This window comes from Phyllobates terribilis, unplaced genomic scaffold (genome assembly GCF_046119375.1).
Source record: "Phyllobates terribilis strain yellow unplaced genomic scaffold, ASM4611937v1 Scaffold_142__1_contigs__length_4687701, whole genome shotgun sequence".
Taxonomy (NCBI): domain Eukaryota; kingdom Metazoa; phylum Chordata; class Amphibia; order Anura; family Dendrobatidae; genus Phyllobates; species Phyllobates terribilis.
Window position 1 is genome coordinate 2878104 of NW_027362902.1, and position 23127 is coordinate 2901230.

The window sequence follows — 23127 nt, forward strand, 5'->3', positions numbered from 1 at the left end:
TGCGCGTGTCATAATAGGCTCTGAGCCTTTATATACCTGTGCACAGCAGCAGCCACCTTCAGTCTGCTGCTGGACAGCCTGCAGCAGCAGCAGCAGGAGAGGTATGTAATCAGGAGCCCTCCTGCTAAGGGTAGACAGCTGCTCGTTCCACCCCACCCCCCGCCTTAATTGGTTCTCCTCCCCTCCAACGGTGTTGAGGCGGGTGGGAACAGCAGGGGGTGAAGGTGCTGTGTTTAAAGAGGTGGAGTTATGCAGATCTAAAACGCGTGGATTGCAGCAGCAGCAAGCTGAAAAGTGCAGGCATGTAAGGGATCTAGAGGTTGACAACATGTCTTCTTAACGGGAGTCCAGGAGCTCATCTCCACAAATGGACTTTTCAGGATCCTTGGGTGGCTCCGTAGTTTGAAACCAATTCTGGTTATCGCTTCTCGGCCTTTTGGCTAAGATCAAGTGTAGTATCTGTTCTTATCAGTTTAATATCTGATACGTCCCCTATCTGGGGACCATATATTAAATGGATTTTTAGAACAGGGAGATGGAAAAAGAGCTTGCTCTGTCCACTCCACGCTTTGACCTGGTATTGCAGTATCACCAGGATCGGTGCACCCCTTCTTTAATGCAGTTTCTAAAATCAGAAAGAATTGAATTCAATGTTTTTTGTTCATTTTGCTTGTTTGTCGGATTTTGGGATGGACTCTTTGGCTTTGCTTTTCTTCTCCTCATTGGATTTTTCATGTTCAAAGTTGCAGAAGCCAGATTACAAGCTCATTTTGGTTCAACTTCAGCAACTGTGCATTGCATTGCCATGTAATGTGATGCAATGCTATCTTTCTAGCTCTCCCTTTTTACTTCCTTTTGGATAAACAGACATATTAGGCAAGCATTTTGGAGCTTTCACCTAAATAACTACAGGTGGTGAGATAAGCTGCACAATATAATTGACCTTTCAGTATATTGTTGCACACACACCATCTATTTAGCAAATGCCCTTGTTATCAACAGCAGCCTTTTAAACTCACCTGAGCTAACAGGTATGTGCGCTGGTTACTCTGCTGCGCTTAAAATTTCTTTTTTGGTTTGCTACAGTGCCTTTTCTGAAACGTTGTCTCCCTCTGCTGGAACACTGACTTCTTTCATTTAATGCCTGCAGACTATAAAAGAGAACCCAACCCAAAAAGTTTGGTTGATTAGTCTGTGGCATTCTGTTAAACTGTTGCTTATGGCGGTCTCTGTGAGCTTCTCAGCGACATTCAGCCAGCCAGGTATCCTGCCTGCAGTAGATGGAATGTGGCAATGGAACGCTGGCTGCGCGTGTCATAATAGGCTCTGAGCCTTTATATACCTGTGCACAGCAGCAGCCACCTTCAGTCTGCTGCTGGACAGCCAGCAGCAGCAGCAGCAGGAGAGGTATGTAATCAGGAGCCCTCCTGCTAAGGGTAGACAGCTGCTCGTTCCACCCCACCCCCCGCCTTAATTGGTTCTCCTCCCTTCCAACGGTGTTGAGGCGGGTGGGAACAGCAGGGGGTGAAGGTGCTGTGTTTAAAGAGGTGGAGTTATGCAGATCTAAAACGCGTGGATTGCAGCAGCAGCAAGCCGAAAAGTGCAGGCATGTAAGGGATCTAGAGGTTGACAACATGTCTTCTTAACGGGAGTCCAGGAGCTCATCTCCACAAATGGACTTTTCAGGATCCTTGGGTGGCTCCGTAGTTTGAAACCAATTCTGGTTATCGCTTCTCGGCCTTTTGGCTAAGATCAAGTGTAGTATCTTTCGAAAAGGCGGTTTTGGATGTTGTCGCCCTAGTAGATTGATACATTATGCACACTGGGGTTTAGGCGCTAGTTAGTACGCCAGGTGGCTAATATAGTCATCTGGTGGAAAGCATGGCCCCCCAGGATCGACGCCATTGGGCTGGGGAAGATCGAAAGCCCGAAGTGTGAAGTGCCCCAGGAGTGGTGACCCTGGGGTGCCTTAACTCACTGGGATTGGGAACCCCACTTGAGTTTATGGCACATTTGCACAAGCACTTCAAATTTTCTTTCTTCGCACACACCCTTATTCCGGGCCTTCTGGCCTTAGGATGGGGAATTTTTCAATTCCCGGTCGGAGGTCCGGGCAGTATTATACTGTGAAACCTTCACTATTTATTTAATTTCTTTGTCACTGTGTGTCCACTTATTCACGTGTGTCACGTCCTACTAGGATTTTGTCGGGATGCGGTTCCCTTACGGGTTCCTCTCTTGGCAGGTCTAGGGGGGGAGTGTGTGGCCATCAGGTTCCGCTCCCCCCTGAACCCCCCTGGCTCTCCTCTTTCGGGAGGAGAGCGTTGTTGGCTCCCCTCTTCCGGGAGGGGAGCACAGTCTTTGGCTCCCAGTGCCTTGCTCGGGTGAGAACTCGGGCAGGTGCTGGGGGTAAGATTGGGTCGCCTCTGGCTTCGGCTGGAGGTGGCTTTTTGTCCCTGTTCCTCGCTGTGGCCTTTTGGCTCGGAGGGACGGGGAATGGTTTGGGGGACCCTTCTCCTTTTGGAGAGGGTTTCAAGAAGACCAGCATCCTAGTGCACTTTTTTTGTGGCACTTGTCACTTTTTTAAGCGCACTCGGGTTTTGTACACGAATTCGGGCTTTCGATAAAAAAAAAAAAAAAAAATCTGTTCTTATCAGTTTAATATCTGATACGTCCCCTATCTGGGGACCATATATTAAATGGATTTTTAGAACAGGGAGATGGAAAAAGAGCTTGCTCTGTCCACTCCACGCATTGACCTGGTATTGCAGTATCTCCAGGACCGGTGCACCCCTTCTTTAATGCAGTTTCTAAAATCAGAAAGAATTGAATTCAATGTTTTTTGTTCATTTTGCTTGTTTGTCGGATTTTGGGATGGACTCTTTGGCTTTGCTTTTCTTCTCCTCATTGGATTTTTCATGTTCAAAGTTGCAGAAGCCAGATTACAAGCTCATTTTGGTTCAACTTCAGCAACTGTGCATTGCATTGCCATGTAATGTGATGCAATGCTATCTTTCTAGCTCTCCCTTTTTACTTCCTTTTGGATAAACAGACATATTAGGCAAGCATTTTGGAGCTTTCACCTAAATAACTACAGGTGGTGAGATAAGCTGCACAATATAATTGACCTTTCAGTATATTGTTGCACACACACCATCTATTTAGCAAATGCCCTTGTTATCAACAGCAGCCTTTTAAACTCACCTGAGCTAACAGGTATGTGCGCTGGTTACTCTGCTGCGCTTAAAATTTCTTTTTTGGTTTGCTACAATGCCTTTTCTGAAACGTTGTCTCCCTCTGCTGGAACACTGACTTCTTTCATTTAATGCCTGCAGACTATAAAAGAGAACCCAACCCAAAAAGTTTGGTTGATTAGTCTGTGGCATTCTGTTAAACTGTTGCTTATGGCGGTCTCTGTGAGCTTCTCAGCGACATTCAGCCAGCCAGGTATCCTGCCTGCAGTAGATGGAATGTGGCAATGGAACGCTGGCTGCGCGTGTCATAATAGGCTCTGAGCCTTTATATACCTGTGCACAGCAGCAGCCACCTTCAGTCTGCTGCTGGACAGCCAGCAGCAGCAGCAGCAGGAGAGGTATGTAATCAGGAGCCCTCCTGCTAAGGGTAGACAGCTGCTCGTTCCACCCCACCCCCCGCCTTAATTGGTTCTCCTCCCTTCCAACGGTGTTGAGGCGGGTGGGAACAGCAGGGGGTGAAGGTGCTGTGTTTAAAGAGGTGGAGTTATGCAGATCTAAAACGCGTGGATTGCAGCAGCAGCAAGCCGAAAAGTGCAGGCATGTAAGGGATCTAGAGGTTGACAACATGTCTTCTTAACGGGAGTCCAGGAGCTCATCTCCACAAATGGACTTTTCAGGATCCTTGGGTGGCTCCGTAGTTTGAAACCAATTCTGGTTATCGCTTCTCGGCCTTTTGGCTAAGATCAAGTGCAGTGATCTAGCGGCTGCTGCCTTGGTCTTGGCTGAGAGGTGCTCGGGGTACCCGGCTCCTTGGCCTGGGGGGATCGCTCTGTTTTTCAGCAGGGCTTCACCTCCCTGCTGCTATTAGGGAGTCGGATTAGTCCCCGGGCAACGGGAGGCGATCATCTACCTGGCACTTCGGTGTTGAAGGTTTCTATTGAGAAGAGGAGAACCTGTTTGTGAAGAAGATGTCTGCAGCATCACATGAAGGAGAGGAAGATCATGTGCCTGAATTCGCTAAGGTGCAGAATTCTATTCGTTTGGTTGTTCAGGAGAACTTTCGAGATCAAAAGGATTTTAGGTATGTGATGAGTCAAGTTCTTGTGGATCTTTTTGGTTTGAAGACAGAAGAAGTGTTGGCGATAATGGACTACCCCAGGAGGGGTGTTTATGATATAGTTTTTGTTGACAAAGTTTTTTTTGAAGGATATCTAAGGAAAATGACTGCAAGCCAGGATAAAAGAATGGAGGGGATAAGTGTAATGCCACACTTCCCCGTTAGAGATAAATGGATCATTGTTAAAATGTACTCTCCATTGGTGGACGAAGAGGATGTTCTTACATTTTTGGAGTTTTTTTGTTTGTCAGTAACACCAAAAGGGAAGATTTATAATGAATTTGGTTTTTGGACTTCGAAGTGGAAATTTTTGGTCCGTTTCAAAGAAGATGAGCAGGGGACTGTGTTGCTTCCCCCAGCTAGGTTTAAGTTGGGTAATATAAATGGTGATATTTTTTTCAGTGGTATACCCACTTTTTGTCGAGTTTGTCGTCAATACGGGCATGGAAAGGAAAATTGTTCGGGTGGTGTATGTGGTTTTTGCAAAAAAGGTGATCATGAGTCAAAGGATTGTAAAGATCGGAGGAAGTGCAACTTGTGTCAGGAAGATACGCATGTTTTTAAGAATTGCCCAAAGAGGAAAAGAAATAAAGAGAAGGAGGTAGTGGTTAAAAAGGTTTTGGTAGAGAGAAAGGAGGAAAGTGTAGAAAAGGTGTTGGTGGTAAAGGGAAAAGAAAGCAAACCTGTAGGAGTGCAGAGGGAGATGGAGAAAACAAGAGTAGATTGGGGGGATAGGGTAGAGAGTGAAATGGGAGGTGTAAGTCAGGGAACTGGCCGTGGTAAGGTTAAAAAGCAAGAAAAGAGAAAGGAACAGGAAGTGGAGGTGGCAATGGAAGAAAATATAGTTGTTTTTCAACAACCTATGTTTATAAAGAATGCAGAATATTTTAACCGGTTGTACCGTAAGTTGTATGATGAGAAACGTTTGGACAATCTTATAGAGAATGTTAGGAAAGAACTAATAAGAGATAAAAATGTTTTTTGTGTGAAATATAGAATACCAGATGGTGTATCGAAACAAGTTTTTTCAGCATCAAGGGTTGAAGATTTGTCCCTTAAGGTTCTGAGTTGGGTTGGGGTTCATGCTTTTGATAATGGTTACAAGTATTTTACTTGATGTTATTACTGTTGTTAATACAGTTATAATTTAATTTTTATTTTTTTGGTATCCATTCAGGTTCTGAAACATTTCTTTCTTTGTAAGTATTGTTGTATTTTTGTAATTTTTTTTTCTGACATTAAAAGTACCAAAACCTGATGATGATTTAAGTTGGAGTCCACGTCTTGTCTCCCTTTGGGGAGAAGAGGACTGTGGAGTGGACTTTAATTTTAACCTGAATAGGTTTTTAAAAAAAAAAAAAAAAAAAAAAAAAATCTGTTCTTATCAGTTTAATATCTGATACGTCCCCTATCTGGGGACCATATATTAAATGGATTTTTAGAACAGGGAGATGGAAAAAGAGCTTGCTCTGTCCACTCCACGCATTGACCTGGTATTGCAGTATCTCCAGGACCGCTGCACCCCTTCTTTAATGCAGTTTCTAAAATCAGAAAGAATTGAATTCAATGTTTTTTGTTCATTTTGCTTGTTTGTCGGATTTTGGGATGGACTCTTTGGCTTTGCTTTTCTTCTCCTCATTGGATTTTTCATGTTCAAAGTTGCAGAAGCCAGATTACAAGCTCATTTTGGTTCAACTTCAGCAACTGTGCATTGCATTGCCATGTAATGTGATGCAATGCTATCTTTCTAGCTCTCCCTTTTTACTTCCTTTTGGATAAACAGACATATTAGGCAAGCATTTTGGAGCTTTCACCTAAATAACTACAGGTGGTGAGATAAGCTGCACAATATAATTGACCTTTCAGTATATTGTTGCACACACACCATCTATTTAGCAAATGCCCTTGTTATCAACAGCAGCCTTTTAAACTCACCTGAGCTAACAGGTATGTGCGCTGGTTACTCTGCTGCGCTTAAAATTTCTTTTTTGGTTTGCTACAATGCCTTTTCTGAAACGTTGTCTCCCTCTGCTGGAACACTGACTTCTTTCATTTAATGCCTGCAGACTATAAAAGAGAACCCAACCCAAAAAGTTTGGTTGATTAGTCTGTGGCATTCTGTTAAACTGTTGCTTATGGCGGTCTCTGTGAGCTTCTCAGCGACATTCAGCCAGCCAGGTATCCTGCCTGCAGTAGATGGAATGTGGCAATGGAACGCTGGCTGCGCGTGTCATAATAGGCTCTGAGCCTTTATATACCTGTGCACAGCAGCAGCCACCTTCAGTCTGCTGCTGGACAGCCAGCAGCAGCAGCAGCAGGAGAGGTATGTAATCAGGAGCCCTCCTGCTAAGGGTAGACAGCTGCTCGTTCCACCCCACCCCCCGCCTTAATTGGTTCTCCTCCCTTCCAACGGTGTTGAGGCGGGTGGGAACAGCAGGGGGTGAAGGTGCTGTGTTTAAAGAGGTGGAGTTATGCAGATCTAAAACGCGTGGATTGCAGCAGCAGCAAGCCGAAAAGTGCAGGCATGTAAGGGATCTAGAGGTTGACAACATGTCTTCTTAACGGGAGTCCAGGAGCTCATCTCCACAAATGGACTTTTCAGGATCCTTGGGTGGCTCCGTAGTTTGAAACCAATTCTGGTTATCGCTTCTCGGCCTTTTGGCTAAGATCAAGTGTAGTATCTGTTCTTATCAGTTTAATATCTGATACGTCCCCTATCTGGGGACCATATATTAAATGGATTTTTAGAACAGGGAGATGGAAAAAGAGCTTGCTCTGTCCACTCCACGCATTGACCTGGTATTGCAGTATCTCCAGGACCGGTGCACCCCTTCTTTAATGCAGTTTCTAAAATCAGAAAGAATTGAATTCAATGTTTTTTGTTTATTTTGCTTGTTTGTCGGATTTTGGGATGGACTCTTTGGCTTTGCTTTTCTTCTCCTCATTGGATTTTTCATGTTCAAAGTTGCAGAAGCCAGATTACAAGCTCATTTTGGTTCAACTTCAGCAACTGTGCATTGCATTGCCATGTAATGTGATGCAATGCTATCTTTCTAGCTCTCCCTTTTTACTTCCTTTTGGATAAACAGACATATTAGGCAAGCATTTTGGAGCTTTCACCTAAATAACTACAGGTGGTGAGATAAGCTGCACAATATAATTGACCTTTCAGTATATTGTTGCACACACACCATCTATTTAGCAAATGCCCTTGTTATCAACAGCAGCCTTTTAAACTCACCTGAGCTAACAGGTATGTGCGCTGGTTACTCTGCTGCGCTTAAAATTTCTTTTTTGGTTTGCTACAATGCCTTTTCTGAAACGTTGTCTCCCTCTGCTGGAACACTGACTTCTTTCATTTAATGCCTGCAGACTATAAAAGAGAACCCAACCCAAAAAGTTTGGTTGATTAGTCTGTGGCATTCTGTTAAACTGTTGCTTATGGCGGTCTCTGTGAGCTTCTCAGCGACATTCAGCCAGCCAGGTATCCTGCCTGCAGTAGATGGAATGTGGCAATGGAACGCTGGCTGCGCGTGTCATAATAGGCTCTGAGCCTTTATATACCTGTGCACAGCAGCAGCCACCTTCAGTCTGCTGCTGGACAGCCAGCAGCAGCAGCAGCAGGAGAGGTATGTAATCAGGAGCCCTCCTGCTAAGGGTAGACAGCTGCTCGTTCCACCCCACCCCCCGCCTTAATTGGTTCTCCTCCCTTCCAACGGTGTTGAGGCGGGTGGGAACAGCAGGGGGTGAAGGTGCTGTGTTTAAAGAGGTGGAGTTATGCAGATCTAAAACGCTTGGATTGCAGCAGCAGCAAGCCGAAAAGTGCAGGCATGTAAGGGATCTAGAGGTTGACAACATGTCTTCTTAACGGGAGTCCAGGAGCTCATCTCCACAAATGGACTTTTCAGGATCCTTGGGTGGCTCCGTAGTTTGAAACCAATTCTGGTTATCGCTTCTCGGCCTTTTGGCTAAGATCAAGTGTAGGATCTGTTCTTATCAGTTTAATATCTGATACGTCCCCTATCTGGGGACCATATATTAAATGGATTTTTAGAACAGGGAGATGGAAAAAGAGCTTGCTCTGTCCACTCCACGCATTGACCTGGTATTGCAGTATCTCCAGGACCGGTGCACCCCTTCTTTAATGCAGTTTCTAAAATCAGAAAGAATTGAATTCAATGTTTTTTGTTCATTTTGCTTGTTTGTCGGATTTTGGGATGGACTCTTTGGCTTTGCTTTTCTTCTCCTCATTGGATTTTTCATGTTCAAAGTTGCAGAAGCCAGATTACAAGCTCATTTTGGTTCAACTTCAGCAACTGTGCATTGCATTGCCATGTAATGTGATGCAATGCTATCTTTCTAGCTCTCCCTTTTTACTTCCTTTTGGATAAACAGACATATTAGGCAAGCATTTTGGAGCTTTCACCTAAATAACTACAGGTGGTGAGATAAGCTGCACAATATAATTGACCTTTCAGTATATTGTTGCACACACACCATCTATTTAGCAAATGCCCTTGTTATCAACAGCAGCCTTTTAAACTCACCTGAGCTAACAGGTATGTGCGCTGGTTACTCTGCTGCGCTTAAAATTTCTTTTTTGGTTTGCTACAATGCCTTTTCTGAAACGTTGTCTCCCTCTGCTGGAACACTGACTTCTTTCATTTAATGCCTGCAGACTATAAAAGAGAACCCAACCCAAAAAGTTTGGTTGATTAGTCTGTGGCATTCTGTTAAACTGTTGCTTATGGCGGTCTCTGTGAGCTTCTCAGCGACATTCAGCCAGCCAGGTATCCTGCCTGCAGTAGATGGAATGTGGCAATGGAACGCTGGCTGCGCGTGTCATAATAGGCTCTGAGCCTTTATATACCTGTGCACAGCAGCAGCCACCTTCAGTCTGCTGCTGGACAGCCAGCAGCAGCAGCAGCAGGAGAGGTATGTAATCAGGAGCCCTCCTGCTAAGGGTAGACAGCTGCTCGTTCCACCCCACCCCCCGCCTTAATTGGTTCTCCTCCCTTCCAACGGTGTTGAGGCGGGTGGGAACAGCAGGGGGTGAAGGTGCTGTGTTTAAAGAGGTGGAGTTATGCAGATCTAAAACGCGTGGATTGCAGCAGCAGCAAGCCGAAAAGTGCAGGCATGTAAGGGATCTAGAGGTTGACAACATGTCTTCTTAACGGGAGTCCAGGAGCTCATCTCCACAAATGGACTTTTCAGGATCCTTGGGTGGCTCCGTAGTTTGAAACCAATTCTGGTTATCGCTTCTCGGCCTTTTGGCTAAGATCAAGTGTAGTATCTGTTCTTATCAGTTTAATATCTGATACGTCCCCTATCTGGGGACCATATATTAAATGGATTTTTAGAACAGGGAGATGGAAAAAGAGCTTGCTCTGTCCACTCCACGCATTGACCTGGTATTGCAGTATCTCCAGGACCGGTGCACCCCTTCTTTAATGCAGTTTCTAAAATCAGAAAGAATTGAATTCAATGTTTTTTGTTCATTTTGCTTGTTTGTCGGATTTTGGGATGGACTCTTTGGCTTTGCTTTTCTTCTCCTCATTGGATTTTTCATGTTCAAAGTTGCAGAAGCCAGATTACAAGCTCATTTTGGTTCAACTTCAGCAACTGTGCATTGCATTGCCATGTAATGTGATGCAATGCTATCTTTCTAGCTCTCCCTTTTTACTTCCTTTTGGATAAACAGACATATTAGGCAAGCATTTTGGAGCTTTCACCTAAATAACTACAGGTGGTGAGATAAGCTGCACAATATAATTGACCTTTCAGTATATTGTTGCACACACACCATCTATTTAGCAAATGCCCTTGTTATCAACAGCAGCCTTTTAAACTCACCTGAGCTAACAGGTATGTGCGCTGGTTACTCTGCTGCGCTTAAAATTTCTTTTTTGGTTTGCTACAATGCCTTTTCTGAAACGTTGTCTCCCTCTGCTGGAACACTGACTTCTTTCATTTAATGCCTGCAGACTATAAAAGAGAACCCAACCCAAAAAGTTTGGTTGATTAGTCTGTGGCATTCTGTTAAACTGTTGCTTATGGCGGTCTCTGTGAGCTTCTCAGCGACATTCAGCCAGCCAGGTATCCTGCCTGCAGTAGATGGAATGTGGCAATGGAACGCTGGCTGCGCGTGTCATAATAGGCTCTGAGCCTTTATATACCTGTGCACAGCAGCAGCCACCTTCAGTCTGCTGCTGGACAGCCAGCAGCAGCAGCAGCAGGAGAGGTATGTAATCAGGAGCCCTCCTGCTAAGGGTAGACAGCTGCTCGTTCCACCCCACCCCCCGCCTTAATTGGTTCTCCTCCCTTCCAACGGTGTTGAGGCGGGTGGGAACAGCAGGGGGTGAAGGTGCTGTGTTTAAAGAGGTGGAGTTATGCAGATCTAAAACGCGTGGATTGCAGCAGCAGCAAGCCGAAAAGTGCAGGCATGTAAGGGATCTAGAGGTTGACAACATGTCTTCTTAACGGGAGTCCAGGAGCTCATCTCCACAAATGGACTTTTCAGGATCCTTGGGTGGCTCCGTAGTTTGAAACCAATTCTGGTTATCGCTTCTCGGCCTTTTGGCTAAGATCAAGTGTAGTATCTGATCTTATCAGTTTAATATCTGATACGTCCCCTATCTGGGGACCATATATTAAATGGATTTTTAGAACAGGGAGATGGAAAAAGAGCTTGCTCTGTCCACTCCACGCATTGACCTGGTATTGCAGTATCTCCAGGACCGGTGCACCCCTTCTTTAATGCAGTTTCTAAAATCAGAAAGAATTGAATTCAATGTTTTTTGTTCATTTTGCTTGTTTGTCGGATTTTGGGATGGACTCTTTGGCTTTGCTTTTCTTCTCCTCATTGGATTTTTCATGTTCAAAGTTGCAGAAGCCAGATTACAAGCTCATTTTGGTTCAACTTCAGCAACTGTGCATTGCATTGCCATGTAATGTGATGCAATGCTATCTTTCTAGCTCTCCCTTTTTACTTCCTTTTGGATAAACAGACATATTAGGCAAGCATTTTGGAGCTTTCACCTAAATAACTACAGGTGGTGAGATAAGCTGCACAATATAATTGACCTTTCAGTATATTGTTGCACACACACCATCTATTTAGCAAATGCCCTTGTTATCAACAGCAGCCTTTTAAACTCACCTGAGCTAACAGGTATGTGCGCTGGTTACTCTGCTGCGCTTAAAATTTCTTTTTTGGTTTGCTACAATGCCTTTTCTGAAACGTTGTCTCCCTCTGCTGGAACACTGACTTCTTTCATTTAATGCCTGCAGACTATAAAAGAGAACCCAACCCAAAAAGTTTGGTTGATTAGTCTGTGGCATTCTGTTAAACTGTTGCTTATGGCGGTCTCTGTGAGCTTCTCAGCGACATTCAGCCAGCCAGGTATCCTGCCTGCAGTAGATGGAATGTGGCAATGGAACGCTGGCTGCGCGTGTCATAATAGGCTCTGAGCCTTTATATACCTGTGCACAGCAGCAGCCACCTTCAGTCTGCTGCTGGACAGCCAGCAGCAGCAGCAGCAGGAGAGGTATGTAATCAGGAGCCCTCCTGCTAAGGGTAGACAGCTGCTCGTTCCACCCCACCCCCCGCCTTAATTGGTTCTCCTCCCTTCCAACGGTGTTGAGGCGGGTGGGAACAGCAGGGGGTGAAGGTGCTGTGTTTAAAGAGGTGGAGTTATGCAGATCTAAAACGCGTGGATTGCAGCAGCAGCAAGCCGAAAAGTGCAGGCATGTAAGGGATCTAGAGGTTGACAACATGTCTTCTTAACGGGAGTCCAGGAGCTCATCTCCACAAATGGACTTTTCAGGATCCTTGGGTGGCTCCGTAGTTTGAAACCAATTCTGGTTATCGCTTCTCGGCCTTTTGGCTAAGATCAAGTGTAGTATCTGTTCTTATCAGTTTAATATCTGATACGTCCCCTATCTGGGGACCATATATTAAATGGATTTTTAGAACAGGGAGATGGAAAAAGAGCTTGCTCTGTCCACTCCACGCATTGACCTGGTATTGCAGTATCTCCAGGACCGGTGCACCCCTTCTTTAATGCAGTTTCTAAAATCAGAAAGAATTGAATTCAATGTTTTTTGTTCATTTTGCTTGTTTGTCGGATTTTGGGATGGACTCTTTGGCTTTGCTTTTCTTCTCCTCATTGGATTTTTCATGTTCAAAGTTGCAGAAGCCAGATTACAAGCTCATTTTGGTTCAACTTCAGCAACTGTGCATTGCATTGCCATGTAATGTGATGCAATGCTATCTTTCTAGCTCTCCCTTTTTACTTCCTTTTGGATAAACAGACATATTAGGCAAGCATTTTGGAGCTTTCACCTAAATAACTACAGGTGGTGAGATAAGCTGCACAATATAATTGACCTTTCAGTATATTGTTGCACACACACCATCTATTTAGCAAATGCCCTTGTTATCAACAGCAGCCTTTTAAACTCACCTGAGCTAACAGGTATGTGCGCTGGTTACTCTGCTGCGCTTAAAATTTCTTTTTTGGTTTGCTACAATGCCTTTTCTGAAACGTTGTCTCCCTCTGCTGGAACACTGACTTCTTTCATTTAATGCCTGCAGACTATAAAAGAGAACCCAACCCAAAAAGTTTGGTTGATTAGTCTGTGGCATTCTGTTAAACTGTTGCTTATGGCGGTCTCTGTGAGCTTCTCAGCGACATTCAGCCAGCCAGGTATCCTGCCTGCAGTAGATGGAATGTGGCAATGGAACGCTGGCTGCGCGTGTCATAATAGGCTCTGAGCCTTTATATACCTGTGCACAGCAGCAGCCACCTTCAGTCTGCTGCTGGACAGCCAGCAGCAGCAGCAGCAGGAGAGGTATGTAATCAGGAGCCCTCCTGCTAAGGGTAGACAGCTGCTCGTTCCACCCCACCCCCCGCCTTAATTGGTTCTCCTCCCTTCCAACGGTGTTGAGGCGGGTGGGAACAGCAGGGGGTGAAGGTGCTGTGTTTAAAGAGGTGGAGTTATGCAGATCTAAAACGCGTGGATTGCAGCAGCAGCAAGCCGAAAAGTGCAGGCATGTAAGGGATCTAGAGGTTGACAACATGTCTTCTTAACGGGAGTCCAGGAGCTCATCTCCACAAATGGACTTTTCAGGATCCTTGGGTGGCTCCGTAGTTTGAAACCAATTCTGGTTATCGCTTCTCGGCCTTTTGGCTAAGATCAAGTGTAGTATCTTTCGAAAAGGCGGTTTTGGATGTTGTCGCCCTAGTAGATTGATACATTATGCACACTGGGGTTTAGGCGCTAGTTAGTACGCCAGGTGGCTAATATAGTCATCTGGTGGAAAGCATGGCCCCCCAGGATCGACGCCATTGGGCTGGGGAAGATCGAAAGCCCGAAGTGTGAAGTGCCCCAGGAGTGGTGACCCTGGGGTGCCTTAACTCACTGGGATTGGGAACCCCACTTGAGTTTATGGCACATTTGCACAAGCACTTCAAATTTTCTTTCTTCGCACACACCCTTATTCCGGGCCTTCTGGCCTTAGGATGGGGAATTTTTCAATTCCCGGTCGGAGGTCCGGGCAGTATTATACTGTGAAACCTTCACTATTTATTTAATTTCTTTGTCACTGTGTGTCCACTTATTCACGTGTGTCACGTCCTACTAGGATTTTGTCGGGATGCGGTTCCCTTACGGGTTCCTCTCTTGGCAGGTCTAGGGGGGGAGTGTGTGGCCATCAGGTTCCGCTCCCCCCTGAACCCCCCTGGCTCTCCTCTTTCGGGAGGAGAGCGTTGTTGGCTCCCCTCTTCCGGGAGGGGAGCACAGTCTTTGGCTCCCAGTGCCTTGCTCGGGTGAGAACTCGGGCAGGTGCTGGGGGTAAGATTGGGTCGCCTCTGGCTTCGGCTGGAGGTGGCTTTTTGTCCCTGTTCCTCGCTGTGGCCTTTTGGCTCGGAGGGACGGGGAATGGTTTGGGGGACCCTTCTCCTTTTGGAGAGGGTTTCAAGAAGACCAGCATCCTAGTGCACTTTTTTTGTGGCACTTGTCACTTTTTTAAGCGCACTCGGGTTTTGTACACGAATTCGGGCTTTCGATAAAAAAAAAAAAAAAATCTGTTCTTTTAAGAACACAAGAGCTACGATCTACACTTGACGAGAGCGATCGAACTCAGAAGGAGAAGAGCTTCGGAGCCCAGCTGACATCGGAGAAGGAAGGCGGATATCGGTGGGAGGAAGAAGCTCTAAAGAATCCAGAAGAAGACGAAGACTCAGAGAAGAATTGGGCTGTCCTGTGGAATCTTCGAGGAAGAAAATCATCGAGACAAAGACCTTTCGGGGAATTTGTCCAGAACACGACGGGAGAAGAATCTGCATAGCTCCACCCATTCCGGGAAGAGTTCCAGATCCAGCTCCAAGAAGTAACTGCAGGAGGAAAGCCATGGCAAGCGCTGCGAGGAAGGCCGAAAAGAAGAGCCTGGAGCCGGGGACAGCCAGGAGGGCCCAGCCAGGCGCCGATTCTGACCCCAAGGACTCTGCCTTCACGAATGGCCAGCAGAAGGGACCCCAGAAGCCCCGCCACGAAGCTCCAGCCCTGGAGCCATGGATGCGGCAGACGGTGGCCCTGAAGCTGAAGGAAGTGGATGGGAGGGTGCCGGACATGTCCTCGGACGTGTTCTGCCAGAAGATGCTGCTGGATCGAGGCTTCTCCAGGTCGGACACCCTCAGCATCCAGACCTTCTTGACGGGGATCTTCTTCGTCACCTTCGCCACTGTGAACACCTGCAGGAGGTTCTGGGAAATGGTAAGCGCAAAAGGACCGGATAATTCTTTCTCTGCCTTTACAGGTAGCTGCCCTATCCAGAGGGACGAAAGGAGGATCACGGTCTCCATGCGCAACCCGCACACCCCAGGCCAAGACATCTGTACCTTCCTGAGACGCTTCTGTTTGGTTGTGAAGGAACCCTCTCACATCCTGAATGGACTCGGCTTCTGGACAGGTAAGTGGTCGGTGACCGTTAGACTTCACAGGGACCTGGCGTACTCAGACGGACTTCGGCACCTGCCCCCGACATTCTCCCTGGGCAACTCCTACGGCCTCATCTATTACCCGGACATGCCGCGGAACTGCAGGAGATGCGGCAAGAACGGCCACGAGATGAAGAACTGCAAGGAGGATGCCTGCAGGATTTGTCGAGTGACGGGACACAGCTCGAAGGACTGCCCGAAGAAGACGTCCTGCAACCTGTGTGGGCTGGCGGCTCATCTGTACAAGGATTGCCCCAAGCGTGAGAGATCCTGGGCATCGGTGGTTGCGACGACCCCAGCTCCGGAGGACAAGGCCCCGACGACCAGGCCTGTGAAGGTCAAGGACGCGACGACCAAGGCCCCAGCGGCCAAGGCCGAGACAACCAAGGCCAAAGCGGTCAAGGAGTCGGTGGCCAAAGCCCCAGCGACTGTCCCAGCAGCTCCGAAGCAGAAGAAAAAGTCAAAGGAGGGTAAGAGTTCTGTCACCCCTCTCTCGATCCCTCCCCCTGCCACCCCCGTCCAATCCCCCCCCACCCCGGCCACCCCTGCTGAGGATTCCACTTCCTCTTCCTCCTTCCCCTACTCCTCAGCAGGTGTCCTTTCCCCTGCCCCGGCAGCCACTCTCCCTCCCCAGACCATGGTAGCGGTGGAATTAACCTTTCCTCCACCTGCCGCTATCTATTCCGAGGAGGATTTTCCCCTTCTTGTCTCCCCAGTTCCAACTCGGGGAAAGAGGAAGGTGGAGGACAGCCCTGCTACTGAATCCTCCAAAAAGAAGATTCTGGATTTCGTAGGCGAAAAGGAGGATACCCTCCCTGAGCCAGAAGAGATGGAGCACATGGTTGAGACCCTGGTGGCCGAGCCAGAAGAGGAGGAACTGGTGGTCGCCGAGATCGAGGCCGCGCTGCTTGACCAGATGGAGGAAGAGGGCCTGCTGGTGATCCCGTCACCAGCAGTCAACACCGACGAGGGACCACCCGACCGGAGTGGTAACTAAGGTGTATTGCCTGCGCTAACTTTTTCTTTTTTCCCTACATGATGGCTAATATTAACTTATTTTCCATTAATGTCAGGAGCATCAAGGACAAGTTCAGACGTCAGACTATTTATGCCTTCCTTACTTCCCAGTTGTGTGATGTTTATATGTTGCAGGAATGTTCCCTTCCCTCCTCTAGGTCCTTCAAACATCTGGCCAGGGAGTGGTCCCACGGTCCATCCTACTGGTCCGGTGGGGGTGACTGCAAGTCTGCGGGGGTCGCAATTCTGATCAGGGGGGGCGCATTCACGCTTGAGTCCGTCCAGGAGCTCATCTGCGGCAGGGCTCTTGTTGTAGATGGCAACTGGGCGGGAGAACCTGTCAGGTTCATCAACGTGTATGCGTCCCCACTGAAGAATGAGCGTTTGGAGCTTTTCCAGACCCTGCGGCTTCAGCTTGCCACCACCAGGACCTTAGTGATGGCCGGGGATTTCAACTGCCCCATCGAGGAGGATGGTCGTAGTTCTGGCACATCTGCCAAGTTGGACATCACGTCCAAGCTGCTCATCGAGATGGTAACCGAGGCCTCTCTTCAGGACGTGGTGGGCTCCATGGGGAGAGGCTCCACAAACTATTCGTGGAGCCGACCCGATGGCTCACTCCGCTCCAGGATTGACTTTGTGTTCACCTCTCGGGCAGTCAGGCAGAGTAGGCACTCGATGGTCCCCTGCTTCTTCTCCGACCACAGAGCCATTCACTTACAAGGTGTCCTCGGCGACGGTTTTCCGTCCGGCCCCGGCTCCTGGGAGCTGAATTGTGCTCTGCTGGCTCAGGATGAAGTCGTGGAGGAGCTGAGAGCAGCCTACGCAATGTGGCACTCCTACAAGGGTAGCTTCCAAACAGTCTCTGATTGGTGGGAATATGTTAAACTTGAGTTTCGCTGTTTCTTTCAGGCCAAGGGTCGACAACAGGCGTGTGAGAAGAGGAGGGACTTCAGAGGGCTGCAGCGCGAGCTGCGGTCGCTGCAGGACCTTCTTCACTGCGGCTGGGACGTGAGGGAGGAGCTGGAGGAGACCAAGAAGAGCCTGAAAAGGCACTTTGAGGAGGAGTCCAAGCGAATCGTCTTCCGTTCCAAAGTGGAGAATCTGGAGAAGGGTGAGAAATGTAACTCATTCTTTTTCAGTAAACTTCATGCCGGTCACACGCCCCTGAACGAGCTGCGAGACGAGAGCGGAAACATGCGACGTGGGAAGGAGGACGTGATGAAGGTCGTCAGCGACTTCTACAGCGAACTCTACTCCCACAAGACTACCGACCCCGACGCTGCTGATAAGTTCCTGTCAGGTATCACTAACCATCTTGATCCTGCAGGCACGGCAGCCTTGGACAAACCTCTGATGGTGGGCGAATTGCTCTCTGCCGCTAAATCCTTTAGGACCGGCAGGACCCCGGGCAGTGATGGTCTTCCAGCGGAGCTCTATGTAGCGCTGGGAGACCTCATCTGTCCGGACCTGTTGGACCTGTACGAGGAGATGGTGGTGGAGGGTAGAATGCCTCCATCTTTGAGGGAAGGAATGGTCACGATCCTGTACAAGCGGAAGGGAGAGAGGTGCGACCTGAGGAATTGGCGTCCCATCACTCTGCTCAACGTGGACTACAAGATCCTGGCCAAGACGATGGCGACACGACTTAAGACAGTCATCGGACGGATCATCCACCCGGACCAGACCTGCGGCATCCCTGGACGTCGCATCGCAGACAGCCTCGCTCTCATGCGGGACACGGTCGAGTACATCAAGGTCCGCCGCGCACACGCGGCCCTGGTCTCCTTGGATCAGGAGAAGGCCTTCGACCGGGTTTCCCACGAGTTCATGGGCCGAGCTCTGCACCGGTTAGGTTTGGGTAACATGTTTTGTTCGTATGTCCGTCTGATGTATTTTGATATCCACAGCTCGGTGTTGGTGAACGGCTGGAAGACTGACCCCTTCCCTGTCCTCTCTGGGGTCAGACAAGGCTGCCCTCTATCACCTCTTCTTTTTGTTTGTGTTATAGAACTCTTCGCAGAGGCTATCCGGCAGAATGGAGAGATCAGAGGGATCACCGCACCGGGTCCGGGACGACACGAGGTCAAGTGCTCGCTCTACATGGACGACGTCACCGTCTTCTGCGCTGATCATGGTTCAGTCGACGCCCTCGTCCAGACGTGTGAGAGGTTCGGCCGGGCTTCAGGGGCCAAAGTCAACTGCAGGAAGTCGGAAGCCATGCTCTTCGGGGATTGGCAGCCGGCCTCCTCCGCCCCCTTCCCCTTCAACATTCAACCGGATTTCCTCAAGGTGCTGGGAGTCTGGTTCGGGAAGGAAGGAGCGGCCCTCAAGTCCTGGCAAGAACGCTTGGCCAAGGTGAAGCAACGGATCGGACTCTGGAGCCTCAGACACCTCACTTGTGAGGGTAAGGCACTCGTCCTGCGTAATGAGGTCCTGCCCGTCTTGCAGTACACGGCGCAGGCCTGGCCCCCACACGTCACTGTGTGCAGGGCCATTACCAGGACAGTGTTTCACTTTGTCTGGGGATCCAAGATGGACAGAGTCAGGCGGGCCGTCATGTACAAGGAGCCTCGCAAGGGTGGGAAGGGCGTTCCAGATATCCCCACCCTCCTGCGATCCTCTTTTGTGTGTGATTGTGTCCGCCGGACTTTGCAAGTCAAGAATGGCTCCGCGGGCAGGTCCATGTCTCGCTTCTTCCTGCTTCCTCTTTGGAGGCGACTCGGCTGGGACAAGTGGGACAGCTCCTTCCCCTACAACTGGACGACGCCATGGTTCTACGGAGACGTCGTTCGATTTGTGGGGGAACATCAACTGGAGGGACTCAAGCCCGACTTGTGGAAGCCCAAAACTATCCACAAGCTCATCAGAGCCAAGGATGACGTGGAGAACATCACAGGACTTCACCAGGACACGCTGGAGACTGTGTGGACAAATGTGTCGTCTGACAGGCTGACCAACGGGCACAAGGACTTGTCGTGGATGGCGATTCAGGGCGGACTGCCCGTCCGGTCATTCATGCATGCCCGGAACCTGTGCAAGACCCGGTACTGCCCAAGGTGCCCCTTCGTGGAGGAAACATCTTTGCACACTTTTTGGGACTGCGGATTTGCACAGCGCCTGTTGACTGCCCTTGAGGACGACCTGAGGAACTCTGTCCCCAGGGCGAGCCTATCGCACCATTCTGTGTTTTACGGACTCTTCCCTGGGGTTCATACCGTCGGAGCCATCCAGGAGGCTTGGCGCCTTATGAACTGCTTCAAGGATGCCGTTTGGGTCGCCAGGAACCGGCTCATCTTGAGGAGGGAGAGGATGTCCATCCAGGACTGCCGCAGGCTGATCCACAGCCTGCTCAGAGACTATTCCATCGTGGACAGTCCGGAGGACGAGGATGAGGACTAAACCCCTCCTCCCCCTCTCCCCTTATGTGTCTTGTCTTTCAATAAAGCTTCGGGCCTGTGATTTTCCCCTCCCCATCCCCTTTTTCCCAATCCCCATCCCTTATCACGGTTCGTCGTACTGTATTGATTGACATGCTTTTTCTTTCAGATTGAGTGTTTTGTGTAGCATAGGGGTGTGATGTGTCTAGTTAGTGCGTCGTATCCTCATGCTATGTAAATATGATGTAGAATTCTGTGTGTACTGGGCTGCGGCACTGTACACTGTCTGTTAACTTATTTTTTGTGCTAATAAAAGATATATTCAATCAAAAAAAATCTGTTCTTATCAGTTTAATATCTGATACGTCCCCTATCTGGGGACCATATATTAAATGGATTTTTAGAACAGGGAGATGGAAAAAGAGCTTGCTCTGTCCACTCCACGCATTGACCTGGTATTGCAGTATCTCCAGGACCGGTGCACCCCTTCTTTAATGCAGTTTCTAAAATCAGAAAGAATTGAATTCAATGTTTTTTGTTCATTTTGCTTGTTTGTCGGATTTTGGGATGGACTCTTTGGCTTTGCTTTTCTTCTCCTCATTGGATTTTTCATGTTCAAAGTTGCAGAAGCCAGATTACAAGCTCATTTTGGTTCAACTTCAGCAACTGTGCATTGCATTGCCATGTAATGTGATGCAATGCTATCTTTCTAGCTCTCCCTTTTTACTTCCTTTTGGATAAACAGACATATTAGGCAAGCATTTTGGAGCTTTCACCTAAATAACTACAGGTGGTGAGATAAGCTGCACAATATAATTGACCTTTCAGTATATTGTTGCACACACACCATCTATTTAGCAAATGCCCTTGTTATCAACAGCAGCCTTTTAAACTCACCTGAGCTAACAGGTATGTGCGCTGGTTACTCTGCTGCGCTTAAAATTTCTTTTTTGGTTTGCTACAATGCCTTTTCTGAAACGTTGTCTCCCTCTGCTGGAACACTGACTTCTTTCATTTAATGCCTGCAGACTATAAAAGAGAACCCAACCCAAAAAGTTTGGTTGATTAGTCTGTGGCATTCTGTTAAACTGTTGCTTATGGCGGTCTCTGTGAGCTTCTCAGCGACATTCAGCCAGCCAGGTATCCTGCCTGCAGTAGATGGAATGTGGCAATGGAACGCTGGCTGCGCGTGTCATAATAGGCTCTGAGCCTTTATATACCTGTGCACAGCAGCAGCCACCTTCAGTCTGCTGCTGGACAGCCAGCAGCAGCAGGAGAGGTATGTAATCAGGAGCCCTCCTGCTAAGGGTAGACAGCTGCTCGTTCCACCCCACCCCCCGCCTTAATTGGTTCTCCTCCCTTCCAACGGTGTTGAGGCGGGTGGGAACAGCAGGGGGTGAAGGTGCTGTGTTTAAAGAGGTGGAGTTATGCAGATCTAAAACGCGTGGATTGCAGCAGCAGCAAGCCGAAAAGTGCAGGCATGTAAGGGATCTAGAGGTTGACAACATGTCTTCTTAACGGGAGTCCAGGAGCTCATCTCCACAAATGGACTTTTCAGGATCCTTGGGTGGCTCCGTAGTTTGAAACCAATTCTGGTTATCGCTTCTCGGCCTTTTGGCTAAGATCAAGTGTAGTATCTGTTCTTATCAGTTTAATATCTGATACGTCCCCTATCTGGGGACCATATATTAAATGGATTTTTAGAAGAGGGAGATGGAAAAAGAGCTTGCTCTGTCCACTCCACGCATTGACCTGGTATTGCAGTATCTCCAGGACCGGTGCACCCCTTCTTTAATGCAGTTTCTAAAATCAGAAAGAATTGAATTCAATGTTTTTTGTTCATTTTGCTTGTTTGTCGGATTTTGGGATGGACTCTTTGGCTTTGCTTTTCTTCTCCTCATTGGATTTTTCATGTTCAAAGTTGCAGAAGCCAGATTACAAGCTCATTTTGGTTCAACTTCAGCAACTGTGCATTGCATTGCCATGTAATGTGATGCAATGCTATCTTTCTAGCTCTCCCTTTTTACTTCCTTTTGGATAAACAGACATATTAGGCAAGCATTTTGGAGCTTTCACCTAAATAACTACAGGTGGTGAGATAAGCTGCACAATATAATTGACCTTTCAGTATATTGTTGCACACACACCATCTATTTAGCAAATGCCCTTGTTATCAACAGCAGCCTTTTAAACTCACCTGAGCTAACAGGTATGTGCGCTGGTTACTCTGCTGCGCTTAAAATTTCTTTTTTGGTTTGCTACAATGCCTTTTCTGAAACGTTGTCTCCCTCTGCTGGAACACTGACTTCTTTCATTTAATGCCTGCAGACTATAAAAGAGAACCCAACCCAAAAAGTTTGGTTGATTAGTCTGTGGCATTCTGTTAAACTGTTGCTTATGGCGGTCTCTGTGAGCTTCTCAGCGACATTCAGCCAGCCAGGTATCCTGCCTGCAGTAGATGGAATGTGGCAATGGAACGCTGGCTGCGCGTGTCATAATAGGCTCTGAGCCTTTATATACCTGTGCACAGCAGCAGCCACCTTCAGTCTGCTGCTGGACAGCCAGCAGCAGCAGCAGCAGGAGAGGTATGTAATCAGGAGCCCTCCTGCTAAGGGTAGACAGCTGCTCGTTCCACCCCACCCCCCGCCTTAATTGGTTCTCCTCCCTTCCAACGGTGTTGAGGCGGGTGGGAACAGCAGGGGGTGAAGGTGCTGTGTTTAAAGAGGTGGAGTTATGCAGATCTAAAACGCGTGGATTGCAGCAGCAGCAAGCCGAAAAGTGCAGGCATGTAAGGGATCTAGAGGTTGACAACATGTCTTCTTAACGGGAGTCCAGGAGCTCATCTCCACAAATGGACTTTTCAGGATCCTTGGGTGGCTCCGTAGTTTGAAACCAATTCTGGTTATCGCTTCTCGGCCTTTTGGCTAAGATCAAGTGTAGTATCTGTTCTTATCAGTTTAATATCTGATACGTCCCCTATCTGGGGACCATATATTAAATGGATTTTTAGAACAGGGAGATGGAAAAAGAGCTTGCTCTGTCCACTCCACGCATTGACCTGGTATTGCAGTATCTCCAGGACCGGTGCACCCCTTCTTTAATGCAGTTTCTAAAATCAGAAAGAATTGAATTCAATGTTTTTTGTTCATTTTGCTTGTTTGTCGGATTTTGGGATGGACTCTTTGGCTTTGCTTTTCTTCTCCTCATTGGATTTTTCATGTTGAAAGTTGCAGAAGCCAGATTACAAGCTCATTTTGGTTCAACTTCAGCAACTGTGCATTGCATTGCCATGTAATGTGATGCAATGCTATCTTTCTAGCTCTCCCTTTTTACTTCCTTTTGGATAAACAGACATATTAGGCAAGCATTTTGGAGCTTTCACCTAAATATCTACAGGTGGTGAGATAAGCTGCACAATA

At 47.8% G+C, this 23127-nt stretch overlaps 11 non-coding genes and 2 pseudogenes across 11 annotated transcripts; all 13 read left to right on the forward strand.

Moving 5' to 3' along the window:
• The first annotated feature begins 420 nt into the window (after positions 1-420).
• LOC141206022 (U2 spliceosomal RNA) lies at positions 421-611 on the forward strand. Its single transcript, XR_012276690.1, has one exon. It is a non-coding gene; the product is annotated as a U2 spliceosomal RNA (small nuclear RNA).
• A 1115-nt stretch (positions 612-1726) lies between these two features.
• On the forward strand, positions 1727-1817 carry LOC141206416 (U2 spliceosomal RNA; annotated as a pseudogene).
• A 794-nt stretch (positions 1818-2611) lies between these two features.
• Positions 2612-2796, forward strand: LOC141206333 (U2 spliceosomal RNA). Its single transcript, XR_012276965.1, has one exon. It is a non-coding gene; the product is annotated as a U2 spliceosomal RNA (small nuclear RNA).
• A 2853-nt stretch (positions 2797-5649) lies between these two features.
• Positions 5650-5838, forward strand: LOC141206319 (U2 spliceosomal RNA). Its single transcript, XR_012276954.1, has one exon. It is a non-coding gene; the product is annotated as a U2 spliceosomal RNA (small nuclear RNA).
• A 1115-nt stretch (positions 5839-6953) lies between these two features.
• Positions 6954-7144, forward strand: LOC141205915 (U2 spliceosomal RNA). The gene has a single exon (XR_012276587.1). It is a non-coding gene; the product is annotated as a U2 spliceosomal RNA (small nuclear RNA).
• A 1115-nt stretch (positions 7145-8259) lies between these two features.
• On the forward strand, positions 8260-8450 carry LOC141206106 (U2 spliceosomal RNA). Its single transcript, XR_012276772.1, has one exon. It is a non-coding gene; the product is annotated as a U2 spliceosomal RNA (small nuclear RNA).
• A 1115-nt stretch (positions 8451-9565) lies between these two features.
• On the forward strand, positions 9566-9756 carry LOC141205916 (U2 spliceosomal RNA). Its single transcript, XR_012276588.1, has one exon. It is a non-coding gene; the product is annotated as a U2 spliceosomal RNA (small nuclear RNA).
• A 1115-nt stretch (positions 9757-10871) lies between these two features.
• On the forward strand, positions 10872-11062 carry LOC141206117 (U2 spliceosomal RNA). The gene has a single exon (XR_012276783.1). It is a non-coding gene; the product is annotated as a U2 spliceosomal RNA (small nuclear RNA).
• A 1115-nt stretch (positions 11063-12177) lies between these two features.
• On the forward strand, positions 12178-12368 carry LOC141205917 (U2 spliceosomal RNA). The gene has a single exon (XR_012276589.1). It is a non-coding gene; the product is annotated as a U2 spliceosomal RNA (small nuclear RNA).
• Positions 12369-13483: 1115 nt separating this feature from the next.
• On the forward strand, positions 13484-13574 carry LOC141206417 (U2 spliceosomal RNA; annotated as a pseudogene).
• Positions 13575-20002: 6428 nt separating this feature from the next.
• On the forward strand, positions 20003-20197 carry LOC141206225 (U2 spliceosomal RNA). Its single transcript, XR_012276890.1, has one exon. It is a non-coding gene; the product is annotated as a U2 spliceosomal RNA (small nuclear RNA).
• Positions 20198-21306: 1109 nt separating this feature from the next.
• On the forward strand, positions 21307-21497 carry LOC141205985 (U2 spliceosomal RNA). The gene has a single exon (XR_012276654.1). It is a non-coding gene; the product is annotated as a U2 spliceosomal RNA (small nuclear RNA).
• A 1115-nt stretch (positions 21498-22612) lies between these two features.
• LOC141205918 (U2 spliceosomal RNA) lies at positions 22613-22803 on the forward strand. The gene has a single exon (XR_012276590.1). It is a non-coding gene; the product is annotated as a U2 spliceosomal RNA (small nuclear RNA).
• Positions 22804-23127: the final 324 nt, after the last annotated feature.